The sequence below is a fragment of the Anolis sagrei genome, chromosome 3 (assembly GCF_037176765.1).
Source record: "Anolis sagrei isolate rAnoSag1 chromosome 3, rAnoSag1.mat, whole genome shotgun sequence".
Taxonomy (NCBI): Eukaryota; Metazoa; Chordata; class Lepidosauria; order Squamata; family Dactyloidae; genus Anolis; species Anolis sagrei.
Window position 1 is genome coordinate 182,308,226 of NC_090023.1, and position 15,070 is coordinate 182,323,295.

At 38.6% G+C, this 15,070-nt stretch overlaps 1 protein-coding gene across 5 annotated transcripts in view; it reads right to left on the reverse strand.

Moving 5' to 3' along the window:
* The window catches only part of SGMS1 (sphingomyelin synthase 1), a 112,951-nt gene that overhangs the window by 64,680 nt on the left and 33,201 nt on the right, over nucleotides 1–15,070 (reverse strand). For 4 of the 5 annotated variants that reach the window (XM_060768783.2, XM_060768782.2, XM_067465714.1 and 1 more), the window contains exon 2: nucleotides 649–704. The exons of the other annotated variant lie outside the window; for it this stretch is intronic. The gene's annotated coding sequence lies outside the window, so the exon portion shown is untranslated. The remainder of the gene's footprint in view (nucleotides 1–648; nucleotides 705–15,070) is intronic. 5 annotated transcript variants of the gene reach the window in all.

Genomic DNA, 15,070 nt, shown 5'->3' on the forward strand with positions numbered 1-15,070 from the left:
TCGTGATTTCTTTCCTGCCCTGCTCTCAATTCTAACAACCCTCCTGTGGGAGTTTGACTTAAATCTCAGCACAACAATTTGGACAACCAAAAACACTCCGATTTTGAGGCACCTAAGCATCTTGTCCCAGCAAGTTATGACTGTCACAGACATGCAAATATTGTTTTATAGTTTAGAATAGCCAGCATGGTATAGTGGTTTGAGTGTTGCACTAGGATACTGGGGATCAGGATTCAAATACCTGCTTGGTCTTAAAAAACCAATGGGGCAACCCTGGGTAAATCACATTTTCTCTGATTCAAGAAGATGGCAAAAGAAACATCTGAACAAACCTTGCCAAAGAAATCTCATAATCTCATAGTAAGTTCTCCTTAAAATCACCCTAATTAAGAAGTGCCTTGAAGTCTCATAGCAACAACAATGATTATTTAGGCTGCTAGGTTAAGAAAAGTATATATATATATATATATATATATATATATATATATATATACACACACACACACACACACACACACACACACGTGCACACACACACATATATACATATATATACATACACACACATGCACACACACGCGTGCACACACACAGACTGTTTAGTAAGGAGAAAAATTGAAAAACAATAAGGAGTAGAAACATATTTACCATTATAAGGTAGTTTTCTTTCCCAGATTCATCTTCTTATTGTCAAACCCTTTTTTCTACAAAAACATAGAAAAGAGAAAATATTCTGTTTCCCATTTCAGTAAATCAGTTGAATTGCAATTTCATCTTTCAAAGTAAACAAAAACTTTTAAAAGTTCTCAAATTTAAGTAAAACAAATGTGCATACTCAAATATTTAGTTGCCAAATCTTAAACATCGCAATGGCAATGGGGTAAAAGGTTATAGAGCTCTTTCACTCAACAGTTTCACACTTATTCATGGCTTCACATCCCAATATGTATACACAGTTCAAAAACAAACATTTTGTTAGAGCTGTCGTCTCTGTGCAGGAATAAAACTGATGGTGATAAATTTAAGAAGCCTACAGCTCAAATGTCTACAAGTTATTGTTTCTTTCATGGCCTTTTGCACAATAATCATATTAATTAGCTTCCTAGGAAACTGAAGCAGTTATGTTCTTTGCAACCAACAAGTTTTCCTGCTCTCAATCGGCTCTTATTTAGTTACTATTTAACTAGAAAAATATTTGCTTATGCTGCATATGACACAAAATCAGTGGCCTGGGAACTGGTTCAGTGTTTTAAACTGCAAAACGCACAAAAAATCTGGGTTGCTGTGAGTTTTCTGGGCTGTATGGCCATGTTCCAGAAGCATTCTCTCCTGATGTTTCACCTGCATCTATGGCAGGCATCCCCAGAGATTGTGAGGTCTGTTGGAAACTAGGCAAGTGGGGTTCATATATCCGTGTAATGTTCCAGGTGGGAGAAAGAACCCGTCTGTCATTCTCCCACCCTGAACATTCCACAGATAAATAAACCTCAATTGCCTAGTTTCCATCAGACCTCACAACCTCTAGGGATTTTTTTTTGTCATGTTAGGAGCGACTTGAGAAACTGCAGATCGCTTCTGGTGTGAGAGAATTGGCCGTCTTGCAAGGGCGTTGCCCAGGGAATGCCCAGATGTTTTACCATCCTTGTGGGAGGCTTCTCTCATGTCCCCGCATGAGGAGCTGGAGCTGACAGAGGGAGCTCATTTGCGCTCTCCCCGGATTCAAACCTGCGACCTGTCGGTCTTCAGTCCTGCCGGCACAGGGGCTTAACCCACTACGCCACCGGGAGCTCCTTTTTACCCCTGGGGATGCCTGCCATAGATACAGGTGAAACGTCAGGAAAGAATGCTTCTGGAACATGGCCATTCACCCTTGAAAACTCACAGCAACCCAGTGATTCCGACCATGAAAGCCTTCAACAACACACTGCACAAAAATTATTTTGTAATCATTATTTTATTATTCTTTCTCACTGTGAACAATGGCTTGTAAAGTCTGCTCTTAAATTTTAAAACAAATTAATAGCTCTTCACCTGCAAAAGCTGCAAGGAAGGTTTCACACACACATATACAACCAATGGGCACTAGTAAATGACATTGGTGGTTTCAGGTGATGTTATTTTTCGTCTCAGAGTATAATTGATTACAATGTTAGAGATCAGGAAAGATTTTCCATGTCATTCATATCTGGTGGCTGACTCAGGCAAGAAAGGAAATGTTGACCTTTCCATGCACATTAAGGGATATTGCATCTCTTCCTGACTGAGTCACAGCCAAACCATTTTCTTGTACATACACAGCTTCCTGGCATCCTAAGCAATCAGTCGTTTGGGCTAATTTGCCACTTCCAGTTAAGAGGAAATAAATACATTAACAAATATTCTAAGTATTATTCTGCTCCATAGCCAAGAGCACCAACAATGACCTGATGCATGAGCACACAGAAATACTGCTGTTTTGTTTTTTTCTTATACAGTACATGGAGTTCTATGCAAATCCATTCCACTTCTGAACAATACAAAAGGAATCCTTGGAAAATTCCCTCTGAACTGTTGCATCTCACAAGATGAAAGCCTGAATTTACACATGCTATCTATAGGAACATATATTGGTAAACTCAGAGCAGTGTTAAAGCAGACAAGTCAGTCGTGCAATATGCCTTGCAAGTAGCACAATCATATTTATGTTAAGTCTTAACATAAAGTGATAGTGATAGTTCCCTTATCATAAATGTAATGCATAGCTTGGATTATTTTAAAGTACTTCTTTTTGAAATGTGACCCTTCATTTTCTTTTCATATCTAATAGCACTACAAAACAATGACATTATCCTTCGTAACTATTGTACACATAAGTTGCACATTCATTTCTGAGAAATACAATTAATCAGAAGCAACTTGTTATTTATCAGTAGCTACTACCAAGATTCTTCAATATGTTTCAATTTTTAGACCATAAGATACTAAACTCTGCTAGAATTCTGTTATTGAAAAGTTGTATCAAAGTAAATAATCAATTGCTTTATTTCCACTATCTTTTGTAGTAACCTTGTTACCACTGTACATTTTTCAGTGCATCAGAACTGCTATGTAGTATGCATATATACAATATAACTCCCATATGCATAGGGATGCATTCCCAAAATTCACATGGATAAATTAAACTACAAATAATAGTAAAGCCTATTAATTTTAATGAGACAAATAATGTAGGTAACCGAGAAAAGCGTGTTACAGTAAGTTGTAGCAGGACCAAGTGAGTGTGTGTGTTGAAGAAAAATCTTATGATGGTAATTATTATGTGCAGCTGGTAATGTAGGTCAACCAGCAATCTTGGACCACACCCGATAGGGTATAACTGTATGGGTTTCTAGAATACAGTTCTGGAGAGCTTTTTCTCTGAGGAGATCTATGCTCAAAGGCTCTGCTCTGAGGTTGGAGAGAAGCTGTTATGCTGCTCTAAAGGAGGCTATGGTGGAATAGCTGTTTGCTCAAGGTTTATGTTATGCTTTCTCATTTGACTTAAGATGAAAATGCCTTATTTTGTGCTATTTACAAAGATTATGTAAGTTTCTTACAGTTTGTTTTTTGTATAAGTCGCTCGGAGCACCTTGGTGGAGAGCGACTAATTAAGAAATAAAGTGAAGTGAAGTGAGGTATGCAACATTGCAAGTTTGTATTTCATCTCTGCTATTAAGAATAAAGACTTGTCTATGAGTCTTGTGCATGAGACATGGCTAAGATCCACTTGCTGCACAACAAAGCGTATAGCTTGTATAGATAGACCTAAGTGACTATCTGAATGTGTGATTAAGTGAAACCACATATATCAGTTCTGCATATATGGGATCATATTGTATCGCTACCTTCCCAGTTGTACATATGTTAATGAAGCCAACCTACAAGAGCTATAAAAATGAATGGCATATATTGAAATCTAGTATCTAGCATATAGCAGCATTCTGCAAGTCCAATGATAAGGATTAAGAGTTTTAGGAAAATTTAAAGACCTAACTAACTAGTAACATTAACTGCTAGACAATGTAGTACATAATAAAAGAGATCCTGATTCCCAAATAAGTTGTAATATATGGGTTTTCTATTACTTCTACATGGCTTTGGCACTGTATAAAGGAAAGCAGAAAAACCCAGACAGTACCCAATGGAATTCATAAGGAAAATGAACACATCTCAAAGTGATCAATAGATGGCTGCTTTATTACAGAAAAAGCTCTTTAACACCATTTGGCCTATATATATTTCATTTCACAGTTTCAAATATGTCTGAATTTGCACATGCTTTCTGTGGGAACACATACTGGTTAACTCTGAGCAGTTGTTAATAAACACGAGTCACCTTATGCAAGACACCCTATAAGTGGCACCAACACCTAGCTCTCTGTGTTTTGCTCTGAATTGCACTAAATTTTATTTTTAAGTGATAGCTCTCATATCACAAATTTAATCCAGAGTAAAGGAATACTTTAAAGAAGTAAATGATTGTGGTGCCAAGGTTGAGGAGAATCATACACACACACACACACACACACACACACACCATACAACCTTCTACAAAGCTTAAAAATATAAAACACACATATAATTATATGCACCTAATATAGTATTACATTCAAAAAATCATTTTAATCTGTGTATAAGGCCTATATATTCCAATGTGAAATCTGAGGACATTTCTGAAGCAGAGCACCTCATTCCACTTACTGGACAAAAAGGAGCATGCGAACCAGGCTCAAGGTTTTTTAAAATGTACTTGGCAGATGGTTAGAAAGAAAAAGGAAAGTTTGATAACATTCAAGGATGCATTGATGCAACTGGACTGAGAGAACAAAACACTGTCAAAAACTCCTAGGGAATTCACAGAAATGGGAGAGGGCCAAAATCCTCATTTAGGAGCCAAAGATTTCAATTTTAAAATCCATCTACCTCTTTCTTTAATGGAAAGTTGGCATCAGTATTATCAATCTTTTCTATAGCCCAAAATCTGAGGTCAGTTGCAGGATGATAGCACTCCAAGAAATTAAAGGGAGCACTTTTTTGGGAATTTCAGAATCTGGTATTTGGGATGCCTTGTTTAAATCTGAAGCATTCGTTACATCAAGTGGATATGTTCTGTCCATTTGATGGGTTTATCAATATATAGGCTTGCTACCACCACCTGAACTCATTTTCATAAGAACCAATCTGTTTTGTGTTGGATTTATTGTGATAAATTATCTCTCTTCCTTATCTCAATACTACTTGGCCCTCTGGCGTCTGCTCAGAAGCACAAGGAAAAATAAACACAACATACTAGAGATCAACCCCAAAGCCTGGAGTGGCTTACTTGAATTGCAATTTCTAAATCTACAAAATATATACTATTTACAGGAGTAGAGAAAAGCACATTAGATCACATAGCCCTACATCGTTGGAAGCTGAGAGCACATAGTAATCTGATCTTGTGGAATGTAAACCAATGTAAACACGTTACCGGAACACTCCAAAGTTACGCTCTAGGAATCAAGCTCTAGGAATCAAGCACAGCTCTATGCATTTAACTCTTACACTGCAGTGCTACACCACAGATAGTTCAAACTACAAACAATATTTCATTACATTTAAACCAAAGTTCTAACATTTTGATCTAAGGAACTGTCCATAAATAGGTAAAGGTTTCCCCTGACATTAAGTCTAGTCATGTCCAACTCTGAGAAGTGGTGCTCATCTCCATTTCTAAGCTGAAGAGCCAGCATTGTCTGTAGAGACCTCCAAGTTTATGTGGCCGGCATAACTGCATGGAGTACTGTTACCTTCCCAGAGAAGCGACACATATTGATCTACTCACATTTGCATGTTTTCAAACTGCTAGGTTGGCAGAAGCTGGGCCTAACAGCATGAGGTCACCCTGCTCTCTCGATTCGAACAACCGATCTTTCAGTCAGCAAGTTCAGCAGTTCAGAGGTTTAACCCGCTGTGCCACCAGGGAACTGATGGAACTATGGAAGGAACTGCCCATAGTGGAGATTACATTTTAAAAAAAACGATTTTGTGAACGAATTATTGACATCTGTGGGTTTTCTACACAGGAAGGAAGTGAGGTGATCTCTTGCTGCTTTTTTCCCAATACTTTCAGATCCAAAAAACAGGTTTCTGAATTGTTATATGATACATCAAATTGTATATTGCTGTTCCTCACATTTATCCACTTAACAAAATCCATATCACTTAAGACTTCTCTCCAAATGTAAAAAAAATCAACGAAAAATCAACCCAAAATTATGAGTTGTTCTGTGAAGAGGTGATCTCTCTTTCAAATCGATCCATTTAAAAATTGCCCACCTGTTGGGCCACAGTGCATTTCATGGCTATTCCTTTTATCTGACAGTAAAAGTTGTTCTCAAAGTTAAAACATTTTTGTCAAGCTTATTTCAGCCAAAGAGATTGGGAAACAAGAAGAAAGATGTCTCACTTCTCTACTGTCCAAAATTTGGAATATGATGGTATCTATAATAAAGCAGCCATCTACTGAGTGTAGTACAAAGCAATTTTTTTTCTTTTAATGTTGACCCCCTCTGCATTATTAACTCGTCCAAGAGAGGAACTACTAATTTCTGATAAAAGAAACATTACTCTTTACAGGTTTAGGGAACTGATGTGCAACTTTTATTATGAATAATTATATTAAAATATTTACATCATGTCCTTTCTCTTTAGATCTCACAAGGAGCATAGCTTTCTTCCTAATTCATAGCATTTTATGAAATTCAGTTTCAGTTTATTCACTACATTACTTTAGTTCATTCAACGCAGACTGTTTTCAACAACAGGGGTTTCCATCCAGTATCATGTAAGTGGATCTCTATTTGTGCAATGGATGCCTTCATCTCCTCCCTTCTATGTTCCCTCATATATCCAACAAGGGGTGCAGAGAGGCTCAATGGGGGAAAAGATTTGTCTTATGGACAGCATCTTATCTATTGGTGGACAGACACCATGAGAGTCAGTCTAGGCTTCGGTCAAATACTGTAGAAATCCAGAATTAAGCCTAAGACCATATAGTACTACAGAGCAGCACATTTTTTTGCTACTGATTCATGGAAAATTTCTGCAGTACCAGTATTAAAAAAAACTCTAAAATCTTAACAGTAAATATAAAACAACACTCAAAAACAGGGGAATTCCAGACAAGAAACAATCAGGGCCAGCTAATCAACTCCCCCAGGCAGTAAGAAGCCGGACCTTGAAACTGCTGGGCCATTAAATGCTAATAAAGGTGGCCAATTTAAACTTTCACACCTACCTCACGGAGATTAAGATCTTCTGGGGAGGCCCTGCTTTACGTCCTGCCATTGTCACAGGCATGATTGGTGGGGACGAGAGAGAGGGCCTTCTCGGTGATTGCTCCCCGGCTATGGGACTCCCTTCCTGGTGAGATCAGGTCAGCCCCCTCCCTCCTGTCCTCTAGAAGGATGGTAAAAATTTGGCTGTGGGACCAAGCTTTCAGGACAGGGCAATAAAGCGGCAATAAGAAAGATGACCAGGCCAATTAGATTTGATGCGGATGACTAGGATGGTTTTAAATGGTGTATTTTAATATTTTGATAAATATTTTTTTAATGTTTATGTATTGTATGTGAATTTGTGTCCCAGCATTGAATGTTTGCCGTGTATATGCTGTGCTCTGCCCTGAGTCCCCTTTGGGGTGAAAAGGGCGGAATATAAATGTTTTAAATAATAAAATAATAATAATACCTCGAACTGACAAGAGTTCTATCTCCCATCCTGGACATTCCACAGATATAGAAACCCCATTTTTCTAGTTTTCAACAACCTCACAACCTCTGAGGATGCCTGCCACAGATGCAGGTGAAACGTCAGGAGAGAATGCTTCTGGAACATGGTCATACAACCCAGAAACTCACAACAACCTAATTTTGGACTATCCTCAAAAAAAGAGATTGAAGCTTTAAAGTTCTGGTGATTGTTTATTATTTATGGCTAAGAGACATTATCCCTAGAAACTCTGGAGCCATTTTGCTGCAGCTTTTTAATAAATCACAATTTGCTGTTTAAAAAAGCAACTAGAAGAACATGACTTTGTAAACTCCTCTTCTCTCAGTTTGTCAACTGACATCCTTTTTGTCCAGAACAGGACAAAGTGAACTTTTCATAGCTAACGCTGTTACAATTAATGCATTGTTTTTATCTAATCGTGCATCATTTCTGCTGTATAATGCAAGAACACCGAGCTCACATTAACCTGTTGTTGCCTGCAAACGAGAATTCCAAAGAGAAAGCACTTTCATTCTGTTGCATAAAGGATTGCAAACTGAATTAAAACTTCCCTTTTGCTATTATAAAGCCCTTTAAAATATCCATCAGTTCCTTAGTCAAGAACAGGGGTCCTCAAACTTTTTAAACAAAGGGCCAGGTCACAGTCCCGCAAACTGTTGGAAGGCTGGATTATAATTTGAAAAAAAAAAAAAGAAGGAATTCCTATGCACCCTGCACATATCATATTTGTAGTGCAAAAGCCACTTAAAAACAATACAATAATTAAAATGAAGAACAATTTTAACAAATATTAATGTATTAGTATTTCAGTGGGAAGTGTGGGCCTGCTTTTGGCTGATGACATAGGATTGTTGTTGTTGTTGTGTGCTTTTGAGTCGTTACAGACTTAGATTGACCCTGAGCAAGGGCCGGGTAAATGATCTTAGAGGGCTGAATCCAGCCCCCAGGCCATAGTTTGAGGACCCATGGTGAAGAAGATGACTGCATTACTAATTTAACATTTATATATACATCAATTCAATACATCAGTTATTTGAGTTCTGTATTAGATGCCCCAAAGCTATCCAAATATTAACCATAAAAGACAATAAATATAATCAACTTATCTCTCACACAATCCTGCGGAAAGATAAAGCTATAAACAGAGCAGTGCTCACACAAAATCATGATTCAGATGGATTATCTGTATTGACAAGTAATCTCACATTACTAATAATATGGGGGTCTTGCAATAAGCCTTTCACCTACAATATTAGCATCTAGGAATCTGCGTGTAAATTGGGTTGATTCAAATAAGGTCAGCACTGAAGCTTAAAAAGTCATTTTCTTACAAAGTGAGAGAAAATATGTGATTGTACCTGACATAATTCTCCAGGTTGGGGAACTAGAAATAAATTTCGAATCCTAGGAAAAAAAGCCATTATGGTAAACAGACTCTACTGTCAAGTTAATAAGGATACGGCAAACTGATGAGTGAGTATGAATAGATGGGGGCAAAAGTAGAAAGAAATTCTGAGTAACATCCCTCCATCTGGAATCCAAGAGACACTCTTTTAACGTCCCCTGTTAATTACTAGGGGTCTAATAATAGAAAATAGATGTTCCAGATTATTTTGGAATTCTTAAAACAAGAGAGAAAGTAAAATACAACAACAACAATGACTCGCAAAAAGGGAATCGGAAGAACAAAGGGGAATATTTCTAGAACACTAGGGGTGTTATTCAAAACCACATTAGCAGAAGCTCAGTGAAGAATGTAAACTAAAGATAAGGAAGCATATCACACAGTCTAAGAAGGCACATGGTTAGCAAAGCAGAATCAAGGAGCTATAAAAGGCAAGAAGGCTTTCTTCAGCAAGAAACAGAAGCAACAGCTCTGTAAGTAAGTACATAAAGGATGGAGGAGATCAGAACTGTACAAGCCTAGCACTGGACATTTTTAAATGGGCTAGGACAGGCTCAGAATTTGTAGGTATACAAGGGCCGTGAAGGACAATCTTTTCTTGATGGTCTTATTGTTTTAGCAATAATGTCTTGCATTCCTTTTCTTGACATATATTGCTGCCTGTATGCACCAATAAGACTAGCAATAAAAAACAAAAGAAATTCCATCCCGTTTAGACTACTGCAATGCTCTCTACGTGGGGCTGCCTTTGAAGATAGTTCAGAAGTTTCAAATGATCCAGAGATTAGCAGTCAGGTTACTAACTGGAACGCCGTTCAGGGAGAGAACCACTCCCATGTCGCAGAAGCTCCACTGGCTGCTAGTCTGCTTCCGAGCTAAATACAAAGTGCTGGATCTTACCTTTAAAGCCCTAAACAGCTTAGGTCCAGACTATTTGACAAACCGCATCTTCCTCTACAGACCAACTCTGACACTGCGGTCATCGGAGGAGGTCCTCTTCTCAGTTCCACCCCCGTCCCAAGCATGGCTGGTGGGAACAAGAGAAAGGGCCTTCTCCGTGGCTGCCCCCCACCTCTGGAACTTCCTTCCTAAGGAGTTCAAAATGGCCCCCTCCCTCCCCGCTTTCAAAAAACAGCTGAAGACATACCTTTGCTCACTGGCTTACAAGGTGGAGGAATAGTAGTTGGTAATACTACCATTATACCTCTGATTAATAGTTGCCATCCATATCCATGCTCTGCTCCCCACCAGCTTAATAGATATCTTGAGCAATGATCAATCAATTTGCCCCAAAGAAATGGGAAATTATTGTTTCCATTTGATGTTTGATGTTTTGTCTTATGTTTGCTTTTTATTTAATTTTAGTTTGTTAAGTTATAATTCGTATTTATATGTTGGGTTATATAAATTTTGTTAATATGGATATATTGTTGTATTTGGGCATTGAATGTTTGCCTTCTATGTTTGGAATCCGCCCTGAGTCCCTTTGGGGAGATAGAGCGGAATATAAATAAAGTAGTAGTAGTAGTAGTAGTAGTAGTAGTTGTTGTTGTTATATGACATGAAAGTGTGCTAGAGGATGCTGGGAGGAGTAAAAAAAACTTAATAAATTATGTGCATCTTTTAAATTATTCACTCAAATGTTTACTACAAGAAGATACCATATATTGCCAAAGGCTTTCATGGCCGGAATCACTGGGTTGTTGTAGGTTTTTTCGGGCTATATGGCCATATTTTAGAGGCATTTTCTCCTGACTTTTTGCCTGCATCTATGGCAAGCATCCTCAGAGGTAGCTATTACTGCCTGACCTGACTTTTGATATAAACCAGTGATTCCCAACCTGTGGTCTGCAGATCACCATGGTTCCCAAGAGCTAAAATATGGTCCGTGGCCTCACCATTACTACACAATTGCAAAAAAAGCGACTGGTCTTGTGAAACCTGTGGAAGTCAGGAGGGGAGAGGCTGACTACCCATGAAAGGCATGACAACAAGCCTCCTGACTGTTGCTTCTCCTTCTCCTCCCTCCCCCTGAGCAGAGATGGTCCATGTGGCGCATGAAAGCACGGGCGCCTTAGTGTCTTCGTTTTTAGGTCTGTTCCTGGGTTATTTGTGGTGCTGAATCAGAAACTTGCATTGGATAGACCACATCAGCTCTGGGTGATTAAATATGGTGTTCTGTGGGCAAACAGATAGCGACTACTGGATGGCATATGTTCTGTATCAGAAACTAGAACTGATGTGGTCTATTCAATGCAATTTTCTGAATCAGCACCCCAAGTAACCAAACTGAAACTAAAGTTGACCAAAAACTGATTAATAACCCTTTTGGTACTAATGTTGGAGAATGGTCCCTGGTCAAATAGCCCCTGGTAAAAAAAAAAAAAGTCGGGAACCACTTATATAAACAGAGATGACAAATTAATAACAATCACACATTCACTTGAGAGTTCCTTAAGAAATTAAATAGGAAATTGTTGATGATCTTTTTAAAAAGATCACCGGGACTGTGGTGTAGCTGGCTGGGAGTCAGATGCATTAAGATCACTACTGACCAAAAGGTCATGAGTTCGAAGCCAGCCCGGGTCAGAGTAAGTGTCCGACCAATTTGTGTAGCTTGCTGTCAACCTTTGCAGCCTGAAAGACAGTCGCATCTGTCAAGTAGGAAATTTAGGTACAGCCTATGCGGGGAGGCTAATTTAACTAATTTATGATGCCATAAAAATCTCCAGCAAGCCTGCAAAGAATGAGGAAGTACTTCATCAGTGTCACAAATGGACGGTGAAGCAACAGCTCCCCTGGTGGTCAGAATACCCTCATGAAAAAAATGGAATGTTAAATTGCCTCTGTGTCTGTCTATATATGTTGTGTGTCTATGGCATGGAATGTTTGCCATATATATGTACATTGTAATCCGCCCTGAGTCCCCTGCGGGGTGAGAAGGGCAGAATATAAATACTGCAAATAAATAAATAAATAAATAGCAATATTTACCTTAATATTTAACTTGCTCCTAAATGATCAGGAATAAAGATTGAGAAAGGAAGTTCCCAAGATTTTGATGGGAACTTCAGAGCAGCCAATCCCAAATCACTTCTAAAAGGATCTCTCAGAAGTAGATATATGGCAGGAAGAGGGAAGAACCTTATTTATTTACAGTATTTATTTACAGTATTTATATTCCGCCCTTCTCACCCCACAGGGGACTCAGGGCAGATTACAATGTACACATATATGGCAAACATTCAATGCCAAAGACACACAACAGATATAGACAAACAGTCATAGGCTATTTAATTTTTCTGGCCACTAGGGGAGCTGTCGCTTTCATCGTCCATCTGTGACACTGATGAAGTACTTCTGCATTCCCCGCATGCTTTTGCTGGAGTGCTTTGCTGGAGTCTTTTTATGCCTTGTAAATTTTGTTAAATTAGCCTCCCCGCACATAGGTGGTACCTAATTTTCCTACTTGACAGACGCAACTGTCTTTTGGGTTGCAAAGGTCGACAACAAGCTACACAATTGGTCGGAAGCTCACTCCGACCCAGGCTGGCTTTGAACTCATGACCTTGTGGTCAGAAGTTATCTTAATGCAGCTGACACTCAGATGGCTGCGTCACAAGGCATGTGTAGGGGCAGAGGGATTCGCAAACACCTTAAATTTCCTAAGTAAATAGCAACAAGCAATGTTCTCAGGATTCAATAACTTGGGAGTTCCAAATGGCACAAGATACACCCAGTGGATGTTCTCTTATTCTTCAAGTGACCTGACAGAGAAGTTTCCAAAACCATGTAGAAATCCACTGTTTCTATATTAGTTGGAAAGGATACAAAAGACATTTGTTGCAACATGCTCATTGCCAAAGCACAGTCTCAGATTGCTATCTATGAATGCCTATGTACAGTTTAAATAACTTCCCCCATCACTCCTTTTAAAAAAAAGATTTGTTATTTTTCTACATTGGTTACAGTGTGGTAACAACACAAGGTGAACTACATTTCCATACAAGACAAAATGCAGTTGGGGACTATTTTTTCATCAACTCAGATATGACAAAGATCTGCTAAGAAAAACCATCAATTCTATATCAAATGTAGGAAATTCGCTGGCAAGCTCCTCTGTAATATCCAAATGAGAAGTTACAGAGTAGTTGGCATAAAGAATGGCCCTTGATTGAGGGAAAGGGCATTCGTTGCATCAATCATTTTACAAAGCACCTGGCCACCTCAACTTAGTAAATATTTCCCTTCAGATAATATCATGCCTTAGCACTACAATACATTTCTATGCCATGTTTTCCTGGTTTGCATGGAATACATTGCCTACATTCATCTTTAAACTTTAAAAGCTGTTAATTCGTGGTTACATCCATCCCTGTGGTGTACCACATTCAAAGCTACTCTATTCTTCTTTCTTTGTGGTTTAAAAATGCTTTCTGTCATGTGTCTTTCAAAGGCACACTGCTTCCTCGTCCTTGGTCATTCCTAAATCCTCTTTCTCTGGTTGCTCAGCAGTGAACTGTATGTGAATCCATATAAATAAAAATGTAATGTTCGTTTGTGGGATTAACATAACTCAAAAACTACTGAACGAATTGACACCAAATTTGGACACAATGCACCTATCAGGCCAATGAGTGACCATCACTCATAAAAACACTGAAAAACACAGCAGAGGAGACTTTAAAAGCAAAAAAACAAAAATTATATTATAATGTACGCACAAAACCACATACATATATATGCAAACACACATATACAAATATACACAAATATATACACACACAAAACACATATACACAGACTGGGCCACAGCAACGTGTGGCAGGGGATGGCTAGTCTATATAAATAAAAATGTAATGTTCATTTGTGGGATTAACATAACTCAAAAACCACTGGGCGAATTGCCGCCAAATTTGGCCACAAGACACCCACTAACCCAAAGAGTGACCATCACTCAAAAATGATTTTGTCATTTAGGAGTTGTAGTAGCTGGGATCTATAGTTAACCTACAATCAAAGAGCAATCTCAACTCCACCAATGATGGAATTGAACTAAACATGGCACACAGGACTCCCATGACCAACAAAAAATACTAGAAGGGTTTGGTGGTCACTGACCTTGACTTTGGGAGTTGTAGTTCATCTATATCCAAGAAGCACTGTGGACTCAAACAATGATGGATCTGGACCAAACTTGGCACAAATATTCCATATGCCCAAATATGAACACAGATGGAGTTTGGGGGAAATAGACCGTGACATTTGGGAGTTGTAGTTACTGGGATTTATAGTTCACCTACAATCAAAGAGCATTCTGAACCCCACAAATGGCAGAATTGGGGCAAACTTCCCATACTGAACCCCTATGACCAACAGAAAATACTTAAGGCAATCCAGTCCAATTCCCTTCACCAGGACAAGGAAACGTAATCAAAGCCCTCTTGACAAAGAGCCATCCAGACATTGATATAGATATATATGATTCACACACAGCAAGAGATATAGTATCATAGATTTGAAAGGGACCCCTAAAAAAGGACAATTATAAGTTGCATGTTCCAGAGTAGGCAAACCAGACAATATCCACAACAACACTGACAAAGAAAAAACAAGAAATACTGTTTACCCACAAGCATAAAGAAATTACATAGATGAGAAACCAACACTTTCTCATTACTTTATTTTCCAGATCACCAGACTGGGCCACAGCAACACGTGGCAAGGGACAGCTAGTGTCTATATAAAATCCTTCCATCTCTGCTTTTCTTGACATCAATATGTCTGCTTAGCTTTTCCTGGACTGAATCAAGTGAGTGTATATTTGATACCTCCTTTCACTTTTAAGCACTGCAAGGGATTGTGTGAGCACTC